The sequence below is a fragment of the Dermochelys coriacea genome, chromosome 3, assembly GCF_009764565.3.
Source record: "Dermochelys coriacea isolate rDerCor1 chromosome 3, rDerCor1.pri.v4, whole genome shotgun sequence".
NCBI classification, from domain to species: Eukaryota; Metazoa; Chordata; order Testudines; family Dermochelyidae; genus Dermochelys; species Dermochelys coriacea.
In genome coordinates, this window is record NC_050070.1 from 95,514,244 (window position 1) to 95,535,592 (window position 21,349).

Here is a 21,349-nt window from a genome sequence, read left to right on the forward strand (position 1 = left end):
ACCCAGCTGCTTTTATGTGCCTCATATCCCCCCATTTAGTCTCCAGTTAATCATGATTAAGTTTTGGCTGACCATTGGTTACAAATGAAGTAATGATTTGCTTATACGTACGCATAGGGTTAACCAGGGTATTGATCAAGCAATGCAAAGTTCAAAAATTGTGTGCAATAAGCAATATGGGCATTATTAGAGGTAAAGAAAATATGCATAACAACATCAAAACTGTGAGCATATGACTTTTTATGTTGGGCCACATTCTCATCTGTGCCCAGCTTCCACTGATCTCTACTAGTCCCATTCCCTCTGCTCTAAAACAGGGGCAAGTGGGAACTCTCGTGAGGGAAACTTTCTGTCTCATTTCAGCCACCAGAATTATCCAAAGGAGATCAGGCTGCATCTCAGGATCTGGCCTATTATCGAAACCACTGATGCTCAATTTGGAAGCACTGGAAAGTGACTTTAGCACTACATGAAGTGAGAAAATACTAAAAAAAAAATCATGTTCAGCCATTGTGTTAATGTTTTCTTTGTGAGATATGACAGTGTGGCTGCAACTCAGTTTCACCATATATCAATGCATCAGACAGCACAAAATCCCCTGTCATTGGTGCTCTGTTCACTGTTTCTGAGGGCAGGAAGAGTAAGCGGAGCACCAATCAGATCTGCCATGTTCAGAGATTCCTGCAGTGCTCTGAAAAGGCAACCTGTGCCTTGACAGGCAGGAAACAATAATTTAGCCCTAACTGCAGATCCCAGTTCTAGAATTCTTATCAAATCAAACCTATATGCAAATGTGCTCCTGTGACAGGGTACAGGGTAACTGCTGCACAATGAAAAAGGAGTTAACTCCAGCTCAGCTTTCCTTTCCCCTTGCACAGGTGCTCAGAGGAAGGGCCCTTAGAATATCTGCATTAAAAAGGGAGGGAAACGCCTTTGGGAAGTCCAGTTTCACAATGGGGGCCTGGAGGACTGGGAGAAATCCCATACTAAACACAACTGTTTTCTTTGCAAAGTCATTCCACCAATGTATTCTACTATAATAAATTGTCACTGCCACCCTTCTCCAGTGTACCACATTCTGAGGGATGTCATTCATTGTAGCCTCAAAATTATCTAAGTTTCACACAGATTTGATGTCCCTTACTATTATTGTTGCAAATTATAAGGAATCATTAAACTGAGGTTATAGAAAGAGTTATTTACAGTAAAAGAAGGAATCCCACCTAATTTTAAGTGTCCTGCATGAATACATTTTCTGTATCCTACATACTGGGTCTTTTTTGTGTATCACATTCCACATTTGGACCATGACAAGTTAAGAGGTATGTCTAATGCCAACAGAAAACTTGCCACATCTGAAGCATAGAATGGGGTGAGCTTCTTCCAAGCATAAACATAACTTTCTTCCTTTCATAAACATAATTTTCCTGATATCTGCTGGGAGAGCAATACAGCGGTGCATAGACAATCCAGGAAGTTTTTGGAAAGCGTAGGGGACAATTTCCTGGTGCAAGTGCTAGGGGAGCCAACTAGGGGGAGCGCTTTTCTTGACCTGCTGCTCACAAACCGGGTAGAATTAGTGGGGGAAGCAAAAGTGGATGGGAATCTGGGAGGCAGTGACCATGAGTTGGTTGAGTTCAGGATCCTGACGCAGGGAAGAAAGGTAAGCAGCAGGATACGGACCCTGGACTTCAGGAAAGCAGACTTTGACTCCCTCAGGGAACAGATGGCCAGGATCCCCTGGGGGACTAACATGAAAGGGAAGGGAGTCCAGGAGAGCTGGCTGTATTTCAAGGAATCCCTGTTGAGGTTACAGGGACAAACCATCCCGATGAGTCGAAAGAATAGTAAATATGGCAGGCGACCAGCTTGGCTTAATGGTGAAATCCTAGCGGATCTTAAACATAAAAAAGAAGCTTACAAGAAGTGGAAGCTTGGACATATGACCAGGGAAGAGTATAAAAATATTGCTCGGGCATGTAGGAAAGATATCAGGAGGGCCAAATCGCACCTGGAGCTGCAGCTAGCAAGAGATGTCAAGAGTAACAAGAAGGGTTTCTTCAGGTATGTTGGCAACAAGAAGAAAGCCAAGGAAAGTGTGGGCCCCTTACTGAATGAGGGAGGCAAGGTAGTGACAGAGGATGTGGAAAAAGCTAATGTACTCAATGCTTTTTTTGCCTCTGTTTTCACTAACAAGGTCAGCTCCCAGACTGCTGTGCTGGGCAACACAAAATGGGGAAGAGATGGCCAGCCCTCTGTAGAGATAGAGGTGGTTAGGGACTATTTAGAAAAGCTGGACGTGCACAAGTCCATGGGGCCGGACGAATTGCATCCGAGAGTGCTGAAGGAATTGGCGGCTGTGATTGCAGAGCCCTTGGCCATTATCTTTGAAAACTCGTGGCGAACGGGGGAAGTCCCGGATGACTGGAAAAAGGCTAATGTAGTGCCCATCTTTAAAAAAGGGAAGAAGGAGGATCCTGGGAACTACAGGCCGGTCAGCCTCACCTCAGTCCCTGGAAAAATCATGGAGCAGGTCCTCAAAGAATCAATCCTGAAGCACTTAGAGGAGAGGAAAGTGATCAGGAACAGTCAGCATGGATTCACCAAGGGAAGGTCATGCCTGACTAATCTAATCGCCTTTTATGATGAGATTACTGGTTCTGTGGATGAAGGGAAAGCAGTGGATGTATTGTTTCTTGACTTTAGCAAAGCTTTTGACACGGTCTCCCACAGCATTCTTGTCAGCAAGTTAAGGAAGTATGGGCTGGATGAATGCACTATAAGGTGGGTAGAAAGCTGGCTAGATTGTCGGGCTCAACGGGTAGTGATCAATGGCTCCATGTCTAGTTGGCAGCCGGTGTCAAGTGGAGTGCCCCAGGGGTCGGTCCTGGGGCCCGTTTTGTTCAATATCTTCATAAATGATCTGGAGGATGGTGTGGATTGCACTCTCAGCAAATTTGCGGATGATACTAAACTGGGAGGAGTGGTAGATATGCTGGAGGGGAGGGATAGGATACAGAAGGACCTAGACAAATTGGAGGATTGGGCCAAAAGAAATCTAATGAGGTTCAATAAGGATAAATGCAGGGTCCTGCACTTAGGATGGAAGAATCCAATGCACCGCTACAGACTAGGGACCGAATGGCTCGGCAGCAGTTCTGCGGAAAAGGACCTAGGGGTGACAGTGGACGAGAAGCTGGATATGAGTCAGCAGTGTGCCCTTGTTGCCAAGAAGGCCAATGGCATTTTGGGTTGTATAAGTAGGGGCATAGCGAGCAGATCGAGGGACGTGATCGTTCCCCTCTATTCGACACTGGTGAGGCCTCATCTGGAGTACTGTGTCCAGTTTTGGGCCCCACACTACAGGAAGGATGTGGATAAATTGGAAAGAGTACAACGAAGGGCAACGAAAATGATTAGGGGTCTAGAGCACATGACTTATGAGGAGAGGCTGAGGGAGCTGGGATTGTTTAGTCTGCAGAAGAGAAGAATGAGGGGGGATTTGATAGCTGCTTTCAACTACCTGAAAGGGGGTTTCAAAGAGGATGGCTCTAGACTGTTCTCAATGGTAGCAGATGACAGAACGAGGAGTAATGGTCTCAAGTTGCAATGGGGGAGGTTTAGATTGGATATTAGGAAAAACTTTTTCACTAAGAGAGTGGTGAAACACTGGAATGCGTTACCTAGGGAGGTGGTAGAATCTCCTTCCTTAGAGGTTTTTAAGGTCAGGCTTGACAAAGCCCTAGCTGGGATGATTTAACTGGGACTTGGTCCTGCTTTGAGCAGGGGGTTGGACTAGATGACCTTCTGGGGTCCCTTCCAACCCTGATATTCTATGATTCTATGATTCTATGATAACTAAATGGAACATGAAGGGCTAAATGCTGAGCGAGGGTATATGAATCAACAGGTAGCTTTTGGTACATGGGCCAGAAAATAGAGATATAGGGAATTGTAAGAATGGCAATGGAGGATATCTAAACTTGAGCCCAGGTACTTGCATCTTTACTACCTCCACACTGTGAAGTGGGTGGGTAAGGATGGGTCACAGCTCAGTGCGCGCTCTGACCCATTCCTCCAGCATGCCAACTTGGGTTCCCTGTGGGCTTTGAGTGTGAATAATAATGGATGTTGGGCAAAAACATATGGTAAGACGTGGAAAATCTGCCATGTAGCCGTACCCTAACATAGCAGGCAGAGGAAATAAAGGAAACTAGCCAACCCTGTTCAGGCTGCATGCAGGGTTTGAACTCATGGCCTTTAGCACTAAAATAATGAACCCCTTCTGATAATCTAAAGGATTAATTCCTATAACTAGAAGCTATAGCCGACTCATAAACCTCTGTGGACCAACTACTTATAGGGGGATATGTAATAGACACTGAACAGCGAGTTACACAATCAAACTCAGAAAGATTTTGATCATTCAGAAGCTTACTCTAGCTGTCCTCAAATATAGACAAATATAAATAATTAGTTGGAAAATCAGGAGTCAATCTAGGGAATTTATGCTATAAGAAACAATCCTCTAGGAGACTGATCAAGAAAAATGACTTATGTATTATCATTTACTAAACAGTAGTTCAGCATTACTCTACCGAAGACAGACAATAGATTTTCTCAGAGAGATGAAGTTCAGAATTTATTTTATAAAGTACTTTTTAGAACCCATCTGGAATGTCATCTGCAGCACTAGCCACCATACTACTAAATGGGAAACCCAGGCAAAACTATTACACATGAAGGATAAACAACATATGGAACAGGTTACTGAAAAATTGATTAATGAAAATTGATTGACGCAAAGAAAAATTCAGTATTAGTTTAGATTTATTTCTGAAGGAGGAGGGGAATTGAAAGATTTGCTGAAAAAGTAAGAAGGTGGATTTAATACAAACAAAAAAAGATATAGTGGGTTGAATTGCCTTCATCTGTTTGTACAGCTTCTCTTGTTCTCTACCTGTGATGTCAAGTACTTCTTGAAAGGCAGGGGGAGGAGAGGTTACAGTATTATTAACATGCAAAAAGTGTACCAATTCAAACTAGGTTTGGGAGTAACAACATCCTGTTGCTGTGCCAATGCCTGGGAGATCTAAATTTAGGAATGCACTTGAGTTACAAGGCATGGTGTTACACAAGCAATGCAGTCTGTGTGGAGGAGGAAGATATTGTGAGAGTCTCTTATCCACACATACCTTCCCAGATGCTCCAAACAGTCACATTAGTGCTGACTCTGAAAGAACTTGTCTGCTCATCCATCACCTCTAAGAAGAGGAGGTAAGGAAAGTGCCAAAATACTGCCATCCATATTGTGTGTTGTGGAGAGGAATGTAGAAGTAAAAATAACTAGTGGGGGTGAATGTCAAAAGGTTTGGAAATGGTTTGGTTCAGATAACATGCCTAAAGTTCAGATGCTTATACAAAGCTTATCTGCACTTATCAAAATCCCTGCTGTCTGGAAATCCCAGGAAAAAAGCTTTCATGGGAGACTTGATATTGTCTGGTTTTGTGAAATACTACAACAGCCTTTCTTGCCTAATGATTCTGGTCTTGGAAGAAATGAGAAAGTACACAGAGATGTACAGAAAAAAGAAAAAATAAAACCAAACTGACTAAAACAAAAGTTAATTTAGTTTATCAGAACCTCAGAGAAAATTTCATTCAGTTTCAACATAAGTTTTGGGTAAAAGTCTGTACTTAATTTTATGCAAACCAACTTGTACACCTTAAACTCACATAATTTATGTTTTTAAAGAGATATGATAAACAAAAATATATTTTAAAAATAAAGCTAATTTCCTTATCTGTTAAGAATACTTTTCTTCTTGAAACCAGAGTGAAATCCTGACCCTTGTAAAGTCAATCAGAATTTTGCAATTGACTTTAGTGAGGGGCAAAGATTTCACTCTAAAGGTTAAAAGACTAATTATATTTTTGCTCTTTATGCTGTTCCATTCCTTTTTTGCATTTCTCTTAACATGGAGAATAAAATTAGACTGGTCAGTTGAACTTTGGGTTCTAGTCGTTTTCACATGCATTAGCAAAATGCTGCAGTGTTGGATTGAAACACTGAAGGGGAATTAAAAGAAACTTCATGGTAACATTTCTATTGATATTAAGTTTCATGGACACTTAGAGGTTTTTTAAATGAAATCTAAATTTGGGGTCAAATTTGACTTGAAAAGTCCCTTTAAAAAGCCATTTCTTAAATGTTTGTCCTTTTTGATCCAATTATTTTCTCTGAGGGAAGTAACACTGTCTGTGTTGATCAAGTTACTGAAAAGTCCATAAAGGTCACGAAAATCCAAATCAAATTGATCTGATGTTTGCAGAACTGCTATTTTTAACATGTAAGCCTTTTTGTTTGGCTTACCTGGGCACCTCTGGGCCTGAATTAAGTACAATAACCACTGCAAATCTTTTTTACACTGTACCTTTTCATTTCAGTCAATCAGTACAATATAATGTTTTCTTAGACTAAGCAAGTGAAGGAATAATGAGTCACAGAGGTTACTGATGACACAGTAAAACTTGAGCTCCTGGTGAATTTGTACTGCCTGATTTTGTCTTTGAAGCTATTTTACTATGTTCAAACCCAAATCTCAAATATTATTTGGAAGCTTTGAAGATTGCTACATGTAGACATTTGCTAGAGCTGTGGAAAGTATGCAAGTAGCACTATCACATCTGAAATTCCTGGTGCTTGCATGTGACCCACACAAGAGTTCATGATTTCCCCATGGGGTGATTACAGACTTTCCATTTCATGGCTGTGTTGAATTAAGCACAAAAACTGTTTCTTAATAACATGGGGCCATATGCTCTCCTCACTAAACAACACAGAGGGGAGCAAAAGAACACAAATACCAGTTTAATGAAGCTAGACAGTACACACAGGGGAAAAAGATAGGTGGCATGCTAGCCTCAACTATGTAGCCAAGAACAGCCTCTTTGCTTGCACAATGGGAAATCAGGGTGTGTGGCTGGTGGGGGAAAGAGCCAGAGAGGAGCCACTGTGTGTAGCATGATCACCATGATCATTAAGTACACAGAAAATTGCTGCAGTGGCTAATGCTGATTGGGTTTGCATTCACCTTGTTTGTGGCTACAACTCCTACTCAGGAGAGGTAAGAGCTCACAGCCAAGTAGGTGAGGCAATATCAACACTGGCGGTGCTTTCTGCATTTGGGCAGCACAGGGGACAGCCTGGGAAGGGTATGGAATGACCCCTTGGAGGGTGTATGCAGCTGATCAGGAATCTCTGTGGTTTGGGAAAAGGAGATGCCTAGCCACTAGAGGAATTGTAGGCCTTGACTCCTGTTCTGTCTGAAATGGTGCTATCCTTGCCTCTCTAAGGGAATATGGCATAATTGTATCTCAAAGAGCAACACATCTTTATCCAAGTAAGTTTTTCCCAGTCATGGTGTTTTTACATGGAAGGAGCTGCTAATTACGTGTGGCAATTTGGAAAACTTTTTTTTTTTTTTTTTTTAAATCCCACTTATTTAAAATACTTGGTTTGGTTTTGCTAGGTAAATTTTGGTGAATGCTTATTTTTAATGTAGTTTGTCTGCCATGCGAATTTGAACAAAAATAAAGTTAAATGATTGAAATCTGCATAATGAAACCCTATGCAAATATATATGTATTTAAATCCAGTGTTCTAAAATTTAGTAGGTTCTTTCCAATGACTGGTTAATTTTTTCTTCTCATCATTAAAATAAAAGAATTGCGGAAGTGCCTCATTTCATTAGATAAAATGTCAAGGGCTTTCTGAAACAGTGAAGAGTTAGACTTTTCCTCATCATAGCTAAATCATTAGTGTTTATAGCTAAAACTTGTAATCTAAACCAATGAGCATATTGCTTTGAAACCTTGTTCATATCTTCTCAAAGTTTTTGCTATCTTTACAGTGGATTCAGGGAGTTATTAAAATAATTTGTTTTACATACTCTAAAACCCCCAAATGTACTTTTTAAAAATCACATTTATTTAGTAAAAGATATTTCTACAGAATATCTAGTTAAAGATTTCTAGATTATTTCCAACAGATTCCTTGTGAAAGGTGGGCTAAAGCATAACACACTGCATTATGGTATTTCCAACAGAGACATTGGTCTATTTTCCTTTCACACTATCTTTTGGCCTGGAACGTTTAAGATAGAGCTTAGACTCATTTGCTGTCTTCTGTGCCACATAATAGAGAGGAAAATACGAACCACAACAAATACTAGCTGATATGAGCACACATTACATACAGTATACTGATTTGGAATTCTTTCTGTTGTATTTAAACTGTTGGTTCACTTCCATTAGAATCCACTTGTTTTAAACGCAAATGATTTCATTGTATAAAAGGAAAAAAAATGATGTACTGTATTATGAAGTACCATGTGTCTGAAGGAAAAAAACTGATAGATGGTGCCCAGACACCAGCACAGTGATTTATACAAGAGAACCACACTTCTATATATCAAGGAAGATTTATCAAAGTTTGTATTAGCTTTAGTAATTTAGATATCCTTAGTTATTTCTGCCAGTGTTATATTCATGAACTGAGGCTGTAAACTGGAATTTCTGATTGAGCCAGTTAGATGCCATATGTCATATACAGTATGTTAGATGTACATTGCTAACAAAAACCAAACTCTCATGCTGAAACTCAAGCATGAGTTTCAGCATGAGAATCTGATGAGGTTCAACAAGCATAAGTGAAGAGTCCTGCACTTAGGATGGAAGAATCCCATGCACTGTTACAGGCTGGGACCGACTGGCTAAGCAGCAGTTCTTCCAAAAATGACTGGGAATTACAGTGGACGAGAAACTGGATATGAGTCAGCAGTGTGCCCTGATTGCCAAGAAGGCTAACGGCATATTGGGCTGCATTAGTAGGAGGGTTGCTAGCAGATCAATGGAAGTGATTATTCCCCTCTATTCAGTACTGGTGAGGCCACATCCAGAGCACCGCATCTAGTTTTGGGCTCCCCACTACAGAAATGAAGTGGACAAATTGGAGAGAAAAGGAGTACTTTTTGCAAATACAGACTAACACGGCTGCTACTCTGAAATTGGAGAGAGTCCAGCAGAGGGCAACAGAAATGATTAGGGGGCTGGGGCTCGGGCACATGATTTATGACTTATGAGGAGACGCTGAGGGAACTGGGCTTATTTAGTCTGCAGAAGAGAAGAGTGAGAGGGGATTTGATAGCAGCCTTCAACTACCTGGGGCGGGTTCCAAAGAAGATGGAGCTCGGCTGTTCTCAGTAGTGGTAGATGACAGTACAAGGAGCAATGGTCTCAAGTTGCAGTGGGGGAGGTCTAGGTTGGATATTAGGAAAAAACTATTTCACTAGGAGGGTGGTGAAGTACTGCAATGGGTTACCTAGGGAGGTGGTGGAATCTCCATCCTTAGTGGTTTTTAGGGCCAGGTTTGACAAAGCCGTGGCTGGGATGATTTAGTTGGTGTTGGTCCTGCTTTGAGCAGGGGGTTGGACTAGATGACCTCCTAATGTCTCTTCCAACCCTAATCTTCTATGATTCTATGATTCTATGAAATGCAATTTGTGGGAAGAAAGCAAAGCAAACTGGTGAGCAGAAACAAGAAAACCACACACAGAACAGCAGGGAATTGAACAAACAGAAGTGGGCGAGAACACAAAGACAGAAGCATATTCAGGTCAGAGCAAACAGGGCTATGGATAATGGGCTTGTTCAAAGCACAACCAGTGCCCCTACTTTCCCTAGATGGCAATATATGGAGTTGAGAGCAATGCTTCAAAACCATATGAAAATTCCAAAGGCAGATAAAATATAGGATTTAAAAGGGGCTTTGTCACTTCATGCCGTGGCTGAGGAAGCTCTTGAAGTACATAACACTAGTTGAACTATGTACCTACCAAGATCTTCTTATTTACTGATTTTTTTAAAACTCAGTGTTGTTGTTTTTTGCTCCTCAGTCCTGATTGCTCCACTGCCTTTGTAAAACTGGCCTGAAACTGTCAATTTCAAAATCCCCCATTGCACTTTGGGGAGTATTATCCATAATAACATTAACTTTTTAAAAAGAGCCAGCCAAATCAGCAGAGTAATTATTTGGTCTTTCCCTTCCAGACTGGATTAGCAGCCTGGTCAGTTGCACCCAGAAGTTAATATCAGAGGGGATTAGCAAGGCCCACCCTTGAAGAACATAGAGGGGTTTGCAATGCCTAGCCTTATTTCCCCCACATCTGAGATTTGCAACAACAGGTTAGATTTTTGTCTGGGGATGGGGGGACAGGAGAGGTGGCAGTGACAGGCAGGGATGGATGGAATTTAATATATAATAACACTTAGTAATTATCCAAGGTCCACTGAAGAAAGTGGTCATTCTTTTCCAGTGGACACTGGATCTGGCTGAGACAGAGATTTTCATCTGAAAAAATCAAAATGCTTGACAAAGAGGGGTAGCTACCTCAATTTTTTCTGATGAGGTACCTGAAGTACAAAGAGGTTGAGACTAGGGCAAGATCACATAGTATGTCAGTGGCAAAACTGGGGACAGAACATAGATACATACCGACCACCCCAATCTAGGGAATTCATAAACCATATTCCTTCCCATCAACTGTTGGATTGCCCCATGCCCCTCTTCCGGTGCTGTCTTTATCCTAACATTGACATTTCAAGACCAATGAACAATGGCTAATCTACTTCCAGGCATAAACAATAGTTTGGATGAGTGGATTCTCAGTCTCTCTGAACCAGTGTGCTCAGCCCTACAGTGTGCTCTCTTTACATCCTGAGAAATTGTGATAAATGAAGGGGCGGGGGGTAGCTTCCTTTTATGGACACCCAATCAGCCAGTTAGCTATACAGTTCCCTTTGTCTGTGTGTTGCGGGTCTCCTGGAAAGAGGGGAACCGGGAGCAGTTATACTGTGAGAAACTGAAGGCCAGATATGAAAATCATCAGATCATATCTAGAAGTACTTATTTAACAACCCAGATATGTAAATAGATTAGGAATGTTTAGAAAGATGTGATTAGGTTTATTTCTGTTTATTTCTTATTGGCTTGTGGACTCCTCTGTGCTAATCCCAAATGATTTTGCTTTGCTTGTAACCTTTAAACCAGACCTCAAGAAGGGTATTCTTCATGTTTAAATTTTGTAAGTGGGGTATTTTTAATCTAGCAAAAGCCTAAGTTCCAGATGTATTTTCTTTCTTTTTTGTTTTAATAAAATTTACCTTTTTTAAGAACAGGATTGGATTTTTGGCATCTTAAGAGGTTTGTGGATGTTGTTTAATTAGCTGGTGGCAACAGCCGATTTCCTTTGGTTTTTTTCTCAGCTCTTCGGGGAGGAGGGTGTGAAAGGTCTTGAGGGTACCCCACAAGGAGGAATTCCCAAGTGCTCCCTCCTGGGTCCCAAGAGGTTTTTTGTCCTTGGATGGTGGCAGAATCTACCCATCCAAGGTCAGAGAGAAGCTGTAACCTTGGGAGTTTAATACAAGCCTGGAGTGGCCAGTATTAATTTTTAAAATCCTTGCGGGCCCCCACCTTCTGCACTCACAGTACCAGAGTGGGGAATGAGCCTTGACAGATGTATTCCTCTACTTCTACTCTTTTTCTTTGTTGTCAACCAATTTTTAGGTATATTCCTGCTAACTGGCTAACAAATTTCCTAATCTGCTTCCTGTGTGCCAGTTTATCAGAAGACCTACATTAAATAAATGATGCACTAATTCTTGTTTATGCCAACAACTTTGGTAACACTTGATTTCAAAGAATTAATTATCATTTGCAAAGGCCTCTCTGGTTTTTCCTTATCATATAACACTCATTAATTGGTTAGTGCTTATTTAAGTGCTTTGCAAATTTAAAGTCCTAAATTTGTGCTAGTTAATCTTACTGTCACCTAGGTCAGTGGTTTATTACTCAACGATTTCCCCCCAGTTCTGGAATAAGACTTCATGGACTACAGTCACCCTGAGCACCAATGCTTCCTTTCTCAAACAGATACCATACTGGTGGCAAAATATCAGCTATTTATATCAGACTTTTGTTAGTAGCTCTTCCTTCTTCATTTCCTTAAAAATTCTTGAATGAATGCCATTCAGTCCAGGTGACCAGACCCTGAGCCTTAAAAAGAAATTAGTTGTGCAATTCTGTGCATACAATATGCCCCCAATTTGTGTTTGCCAAATGGGTGCCTAATTTGCACTCACAGTTACTGTAATTGCATGTGTAAATGATCTAATGACACACACAAATGACTAGTGAGACACATAAATGATCATTTCCATGTGCAATCTCAGTAATTGCTCATAATTTTGAAAATCAGGAAGTTAATATTAATTTGATCCTAGTTCATGTTGTTCAACAGTTATATTTAAAGATTTCTCTTATCACACAACAAATGGAGCAGTCTTTTTCCATTATATCTTTTTTCCATTATGGTTAATTGGTGGATAACAGCATTTAGTGCCTAACACAATAGGAACCTCTTTTTGTTGATAAGCAGGGTTCAAATGTTTTACTCAAGTAGGCAGGACTGCAATCCATTTATATACTATAATGTGTCTCAGAATAACCACAGATTTATACTCTTGTCAAACAAGGGAACAGTGTATTTATAGAGAAATATTCATCCAGCTTCATTTGGGGCAATGAGATAACAAGTCACTTGACTATTTTTGGCCAATTATTTTGACTAAGACTAATCATAAGATTACAAGTATCTGTCTAATCAAGTTTAACTCTTTGTTCTAGCCATAAATTCCACAGAAACCATTCCTTAGCTTTCTATTTACTAAATTTAGGTAAATTTTAATATGATGTTGTAGTTGTTGTAAATCATGAGGCTTCAGTCCCATCTGTTTTTCTCTTACACTGTGAAACTTCTAGATAGTATAAAAGTAAATCCCCTTTGAGAGATTATCAGGAAGTGCCATGGTGTGACTGAATGACTGCACAGTATTTTATGAATGCTGTTACGGTCTGCTGCCTTGTCAGTTTTAGCATGCTATATCAAGCAACAGAAGAGAATGACATGGGAGTTTACTGGTTTCAGAGGCTTTAGACAATAATTAGAAGGGGAGACAGAGCAGTGGTCTAGAACCAGAAATGCAAGCTATGGTAATATTTTCAAAGTGATTGAATATAGTCCCATTTTAATAATAGAATTAGTATTACACCAATTTTACACCATTTTTATAGGGCCTAATCACATCAGCCACACTATCAGAGGCTCGTTCACCTGCGCATCTACCAATGTGATATATGCCATCATGTGCCAGCAATGCCCCTCTGCCATGTACATTGGCCAAACTGGACAGTCTCTACGTAAAAGAATGAATGGACACAAATCAGACGTCAAGAATTATAACATTCAAAAACCAGTTGGAGAACACTTCAATCTCTCTGGTCACTCGATCACAGACCTAAGAGTGGCTATACTTCAACAAAAAAGCTTCAAAAACAGACTCCAACGAGAGACTGCTGAATTGGAATTCATTTGCAAACTGGATACAATTAACTTAGACTTGAATAGAGACTGGGAATGGATGAGTCATTACACAAAGTATAACTATTTCCCCATGGTATTTCTCCCTCCCACCCCACCCCCCACTGTTCCGCTGATATTCTTGTTAACTGCTGGAATTAGCCTACCTTGCTTGTCACCATGAAAGGTTTTCCTCCTTTCCCCCCCTGCTGCTGGTGATGGCTTATCTTAAGTGATCACTCTCCTTACAGTGTGTATGATAAACCCATTGTTTCATGTTCTATGTGTGTGTGTATATAAATCTCTCCTCTGTTTTTTCCACCAAATGCATCCGATGAAGTGAGCTGTAGCTCACGAAAGCTTATGCTCTAATAAATTTGTTAGTCTCTAAGGTGCCACAAGTACTCCTTTTCTTTTTGCGAATACAGACTAACACGGCTGCTACTCTGAAACCAATTTTACTAACATTATTATTAGGTGAGTAAATTACAAAATGCCATGACGAACAATTAAAGATTATCTTTTTTTAGGGAGGCTCACTGTTTACTTTTACTTAGTGGGGTTAGCATTATGGGGAGGTAGTTGATGTGTAAGTCTGTAAATTTAATAAACATAGAGCAAGATATATTGTTCTCAACTACAGTGGATTATATAGTAACATTCCTAAATAACAATTGCTGAAATAGTAATCCACCATTGTCATTTAATAATAATGATGCTTGTTTACATTTATACAGCACCTTACCTCCTGGAACACCCCAATGCACTTTCGAAATTTAGCCCCACTCCTGCAATCTGATTCAGGCAGGAAGACCCTGGTGCCCTCATGTAGACTCACTGAAGTAAATGATCCTCCACACAGGGCCCTGGGCCAATCCATGCAGATCTGATTACACACAGTCAGAGTCTTAGGTCCCAATCCTGCAAACACTTAATCCCTTGAGTGATTTTGGTCTATAGGTTTGAACCTGCTCCATCAAAGTCAATGGGAAAGTAGACTCAAGACCAGTGAGTGAATTGATGAAGAAAAAAATCAAACTTGCCTTCAACAGCTGGTGCTGCAGGCTTCTTTCTTGGATTTTGTTCTACAAGTAGATGAGGAGGCACCATTTCCTTTTGTCCTGCACATGAAGGGGCTGAGTTAAACAGTGCAGAAAATGAATCAAAACATTATTTTATATTATTTAGCATCTGGGTCTTTAATCACCATGTTTCCCCTTACAGCGTGTATTATTCGTAACTTGACATTTTAACAGAGCCACTAGCAGACTAGAAAAGGAGTACTTGTGGCACCTTAGAGACTAACAAATTTATCTGAGCTTAAGCTTTCGCAAGCTACAGCTCACTTCATCGGATGCATTGGTTGGAAATAAGCTGTAGCGAAGTGAGCTGTAGTTCACGAAAGCTTATGCTCAAATAAATTTGTTAGTCTCTAAGGTGCCAAAATACTCCTTTTCTTTTTGCGAATACAGACTAACACGGCTGCTACTCTGAAACTAGCAGACTAATTTCTCTTCAGAATTGTTCCTAGCTAAAATATTGCATTTTGTATAAAAATTGTGCATACCCAACATACATCTTTGAAGGAGAAAGCATATCTTAACAAATACAACAATCTATTGAAAGAGACATTTTAAATCTCTGAGGGTGATGTCATTCTAGCTGAATGCAATCCTATATTTTTCAATATTTACAGTTCAATTCTTCTTCATTAGACTAAAAATAACATAAAAGATTAATACTTTAATGAAATGGTCACATATTCATAACCCTTGTCTATAGTAAAAGCATATTTTCTTCTACAAAACAAATGATCCTCAGTTGTTTCCTCATGTCCACTTGTTATGAAAACTGTTTGAAACACTGTTCAAAAATATTGTGTATTTTATCCTCAATTAACCAACATCAGGTGGGTCATGCGGTGTAAACATTATCTAGCTTTTGATCCTTACTGCCTACTGAAAAACCTTCACTAGCTGGTAGGCATAGGACTAAGAGTAAGTCTACTTTATTGTGTGCAGATAGTGTTCTTTCAAAGTTTTTCTCAAACCTAACTTATTTTCAACAAGCATTAACAACCAAACATGATTTTCCTCCCCTTGTTATTACTTATATTTTATCTTGTGTTTTGCAATGTTTGTTTTCTATTTGCTTTTTACCCCATGGTTGCTTTTTCCAGGTACATATTTCTATAACTGTTTTTATTGTACTAGTTCATAATAATTGTGAAAACTCCTTTGATTTTGTATTGTGTAAAATAAATAAATATATTATAATACTTATATGGGCACATCCCCCTTCAATTAGCACACCAGCAGCTATTCATTGCTAAGATGCCCAGCCTTACGGAGCTGTAACCTTAGCACTTCCTTTTGGACAGGGTGTCTCAGGGCAATGCTAATGAACTATAAAGAATTAATCTAGTTCAGCTCAGTAGGGATTAAAAGTTGTTCCTTCTATTGGATACTTGGTGGCCCCTTAGGTATGATGAGTTGGGTGGGTCTCCATTCCAGCTTCCACATGACAACTCACAGCCATTCGTTGCACTAATTGATAGATTCAGAAGAGAAGCCAAGAACTGCATGGGACATGGAGACTTTGGGCTTATTTGCACAGTGCATTAGTGCATGCCAGCTGAGGTATAAATTCTAGTGTGCAGCAGAGTGTTGCGCACTAACTGTCCATGATGACCCTGATGGTACACACTAAAGTTCCCTAACGAATGTTGATGTAGTACTGTTTCAAAGAGTACTACATCAACGTTCACCAGGGAACTTTTAGTATGTACTAGCAGGGTGCACTTGGACATGTATCAGAAGAATACATCCAGTCAAAATTCGCAAAGCCTATCAGCACCTTTCAGTCGTGCAGATACAGTAGACTGTGCAGAGGTACCAGTCAACCTTACAAGGTGTTTTGCGGCTGTTACTTCTAAAAAGAAAAAGTTAACTTACTCTCAGCAGAATGGGTACCACTGGATATATAACAAAGTGACTGTATTGCAGCCTTACCATGCTAAACAAGGAAATTATGACTCTGTTTCTAATAACAAGTAGTGGTTATTAAGAATGTTTTGTGCAATAGCACCAAATAGTTATATAGCCTAAATTGGCCTATACCCTTACAATAGCTACTTACTATAATCCTCTTCTCTAATACCCCTAGGCCCACAGGGGTGATCAGTTACTGGCCAATGGGAGCTGCGGAGTTGGCACTTGGGGGGGGCAATGTGAGGAGACCCCCACACACAAGATCTGCAGGGCCATGCCGGCCGCTTCCGGGAGCGGCGCAGTGTGGAGCAAGGGAGGCAGCATGGGCAGGGAGCCTCCTTAGCTCTGCTGTGCTGCTGCTGGCATGTCTCTGCGCATCCTTTCTGGGGAGAGGGGAAACTGTCTCCATGCGCTGCCTGCGGCCAGGGCAGCACGCGGAGCCTCCTCCCCCTGCCAGGGGCAAGCACAGACATGCCAGCAGCCCGCTGCTTCCGGGAGAGGCTTGGGGCCACCAGCCAGGAGAGGCTTGGAGCCACCAGCTGCGCCGCCGGCCGGGACTTGCAGGCAGGTTGTCAAATGAGATTTTTCCTGCATTTTTGGGGGGGGCCTGCCATTGGGGGCCCCATGCCACCGCACTGTTTCATGGTAAATCTGCCTCTGCAGGACAGTCCTATTACTTCACTGTTCCTTGTTTTACCAAAAGTTCTAATGACTGCACCAATGCTAGTTAGTATAATCCCAATGTTATACCATACCACTAATGACTTGTCGTTCTTTTTTTACAAGTTTTAAGCAAATCAGTTATTAAAATTGACCACCTGACCTATGTAAGAGGGTGTTTTAAACACCAAAGCTTCAACTCCACAAATCAAAAAGTCTCCCTGAGGCCAGAATGTTTGTTCCGAGCAGGTTTCCATATATCATGATAAAAAGCTACTTTAATGTTTCCATGCGTTATTAAATGTCTATCTATTCACTTTGATGGGAAGGCAAAGGACAGTAGCCAAATAAATACTTCATCCATTCTTTTGATGAAATATGCTAAAGAAAAATCTAAGTCAAATTTCTTATGTCTTGCCACAGAGAGCGAGAAAAGAAAATAGAAACTTTGCTACTGCACAGAGAACTCAGAAACAGTAATGCAGAATTGGTCATATCTGATCAGACCATCCAGCCTCCCGATTTCAGCAGTGGCTAGAACTGGACTACAATTCATGCTGTAAATGAGGGGCAGGCAGGTGTGGTTTTTTTTAACTGACCACTGGAGGTGATCAGATTGCCTCATGAAGTAACAGAAGTTATCAAATCATAGCTTAACACCCATTACTATTGGTTATACAATTATCTAACCCCTTTTTCAAAAGCAGCCACGGCCCTGAATTTGAACTTGTATGGCAGTGAATTTTAAAGGCTGATTAGATGTGTAAGAACATTTTATTTTGTTTTAAATATGTTAACTATTCATTTCAAAGGAGCCCTTTTTATTCTACTAGGGGTGAGGGCAAAATGGAAGGTCTGGTTATTTTATTCTTTGTATTCAGGGCCTGCTTTTCCTAAGAGTCAGACATGCAATTACATGCGCAAAAATGTGTGCACATTTGCATGCCCAATTTGCAAATGAGCTTATCATGATCATATCCACAATTGGCTAGTTCGATGGGGAGCTAGCCATTTGTGCACAAATATCTGACTTGGACATAAAATTGCAGCTATTGAACTTGCATTTCTGCATTTAACTTTTTTTTAAAATAATTTTTCAAGGACCAGTTATAGTTGGTGGAAATCAGAGTATGGTGAAGGGTTCTAACTTCCTGCATGCAGTGGAGTTCTTGTAAACTCACATAAAACTCACCTATCAAAAATATTGTTATTTAGCAATAACATCAAGACATTAGAATATCCTTCTCCACTAACTGAAAGGAAGAAATACTACTGCAAATGTAATTAGAGATGTCAAGATGCTAACATGGGTGGATCAATCCGATTAAGCTGAGTCCTGTACTCTACAGCTCAAGCACCTACTTTATCAAAGTTTATAAAGACTTTTAAGGTTAAAAAAAAGGATAAAAAGATGTCTGTGATTAGATTTATTACTATTTCTAATTTTAAATAATAAATACAAGACATAATTTAATTATACTAATTTCCTGAATCTAGGGAACAGCTTCCTAGATGTGTCTAGGAAATGTCCATGTCCAAAGCAATGATGCTAAACTTTACCTTCTATGACAGTAGTGAAATTTGTTTTTTGCCTACCCTATTCATGTGTGAAGCCAATCCCTTTTCCATCACATGGGCCTTAGCTGGCACAGAGTGCAGCCTTCAGAAGTACTACCTAATTCAAAATATAATTAACCAAAGAATCCTTTCTCCTAAGAAAAGGCAACAGCAGATAGCATTGCTATTGAATCCATCACTCCCAAATGCTGACACTGGCACCAATAATGTCACAAGTAAAGCAGCGTTAAAAAACACCTCTCCTACTCTTACCCTGCCATCTCTCTCTCTCTCATACTCAGACAAATGCTTGGCCCAACAGATGTAACCTTGCAGTGTGCCCTACAGGTCACCAAATCAGGGCTTTGGCACAAAATCTCTTTAAAAGCCTGGTAAAAAGTTTTAAAATATATCTGTGCTTTGCCCACTGGGGACATTTTACATTTAACACTGTGGAAACAGTGATCCAGTTTAACTAACGTAAGCATTCACCTTGTACCGTCACGCATTGTTAGAGCAAAACTCAAACCAAATGTTTGCCGATGCTTGGAATTACACATGCTAGAATACCCGTTCTTTGAGAGCAATGAAATCTTGATGGACTCCTGCTGTTCTCACTGGATTTCTAGTTTTGACCTGCAAGTTTCTTAAACTCTCTTCATAAGGCTAATATTTTCTCCTTGAACGTTAGAATTGTCACTGTTCTGAGGAATGGTTTCTCCATTCAGCACATGTGTGCATTGGGAAAAGTGACTGGGGCAATTTGGATCAGCCTTAGGAAAGTACAGGCAAGTAGAAGTCACTAAAAGTATGTAATTACTTAGAAAAACATATATATTTATAGATTTGGGGTGAGGAGAGGACAGGAGGGAGGGGAGCCAACGAAATAAGAGGTCCACTGAATAGCCATACTTCTGTTAACAGGCAAGGTTTTAACTGGTATTAACATTACACTAAAAAGAAAATGCAACAGTTTACATCACATTTTTAATGAGTGACTATAATATACCATGACCTTGATTCTGCACAGTGTTGCATGGAATGACAGCACTGTAAAACTGGAGTGATGGGTTAGAGAATGAAGTCCTGTATTTATGATTGGCTCCTCAGAGCTGCTGAGCACATATGACCCCCTGTTGCAGCCATTAGGAGTCCAATTTTTCAATACCACTCAGGATCAGGCTCTTAATTAAATACATAACTGCCCAACAGCCAGTGAGCCTCTAATGTAGTATGAGGTCAATGTTTCTGGACGATAAACACTGTCATAGGACTAGTATGCTCAGCAATTATCAGTAGTAATATAATTAATACTTTAAATTTCATAATGTTTCATTGGCTATCTACCAAACAGAACTATTATGATTTGTCAAAAGAGTGATTATACATTCAATATCAAATCTAAATGTTCAATATATTCCACTTTAGTTTAAAATTAATTTAAAACACCACACTCAGCTTTGGGACGCTGGATAGAGTCCAGCAGATATCTTTTACTTACAGGATGCTACCAAATTTTTTTAAAAAAATCTAATATAAATAACATAACAGCCTTGGGAGTTCATCCATCTATTAAGCTAAAAACAAGGGGCAGATGGTATGGGAAAGACGTGTGCAGTTTTGGAAATGTGATATGCTGAATGCTTTTTAAGGGAGGAGGAAGGGGAAAACCTCAGTGATCATCTCCTTTATGGTCATTTCACAATATGCTGAGAGTAGAAAGGAGTAGCAACAAGACCAGCTTCTAGTTTTGATATTGTACAATTTTTGTTTTCAAATATGTTTTTAATGCAAACATACTGAATTCTGTTAAACAGAAATACTTTATTGGAACCCTCCCCCTTGCCACCATGCTGTAATTAGTCACCTGGAATCTGAATGGGCATAAGTTTCTACCCTCCCACAGATCTCACTTGGCTTATATATGCACATTAGATGGTCCAGGAGGTCAATGCACTACCCTTTCACCTAGCCACAAATACTGATTAATGGGAATTAGTTTGGTGGTTTCATCCTAATCTCCAATGGACATTTATCCCATACAGTTTGGCAGACTCTGCAAAGGCAAGGTTCAGGGTATTTAAGCAAGACAGGCTTAAGATGTATTGGCAGACCTTCAGATGAACCTTTCACCAGGCCTGCCTTTAGCTAGCGCCATCAGTCATGACCATAAAAATATCTAATCAGTACAGCGTTGCTCAGCTAAATCTCCTTAGATCAGTATATTCTTAGAGCTATTTTTTTCCTGAGGTTTTTAACACGAGCTTCTAAAGTGCTTCCTTGGCTCAAGTCAAATATTGTGAAAGCTGTAGGAGGTTTTGCTGTTCAAAAGAGTGCAGAATTCTGAGGAGGGCTTTTGTCAAGATATCTGAGTATCAAATCATACATCCTTCCTTGACCTTAAAAGAAAATATGGCTAAACTGCTGAGAGATGTACACATTTCTAGCATCCTGTGGGCCCAGTTCTGTCTCCATTACTCAAGCTGAATATGACTGCTCCACAAGTAACTATTTTGTACTGATTTCAATCTAGCTACTTACCGAGTAAGGTATTACTCAGCATGAGTCAGGGTGGCAGAACTGGTCCTATATGAGGACTTTGAAACAGACATCCAGGAAAGGGTTCTTGGAAATTGACTAACAAGGTCAAGGTATCACTTTTAA

At 40.1% G+C, this 21,349-nt stretch overlaps 1 long non-coding RNA gene across 1 annotated transcript in view; it reads left to right on the forward strand.

Annotated features, from left to right (window-relative positions):
- The first annotated feature begins 5,187 nt into the window (after window positions 1–5,187).
- The window catches only part of LOC122459342, a 36,157-nt gene continuing 19,995 nt past the window's right edge, over window positions 5,188–21,349 (forward strand). The window contains exon 1 of the long non-coding RNA XR_006279956.1: window positions 5,188–5,277. This is a non-coding gene — a long non-coding RNA (uncharacterized LOC122459342). The remainder of the gene's footprint in view (window positions 5,278–21,349) is intronic.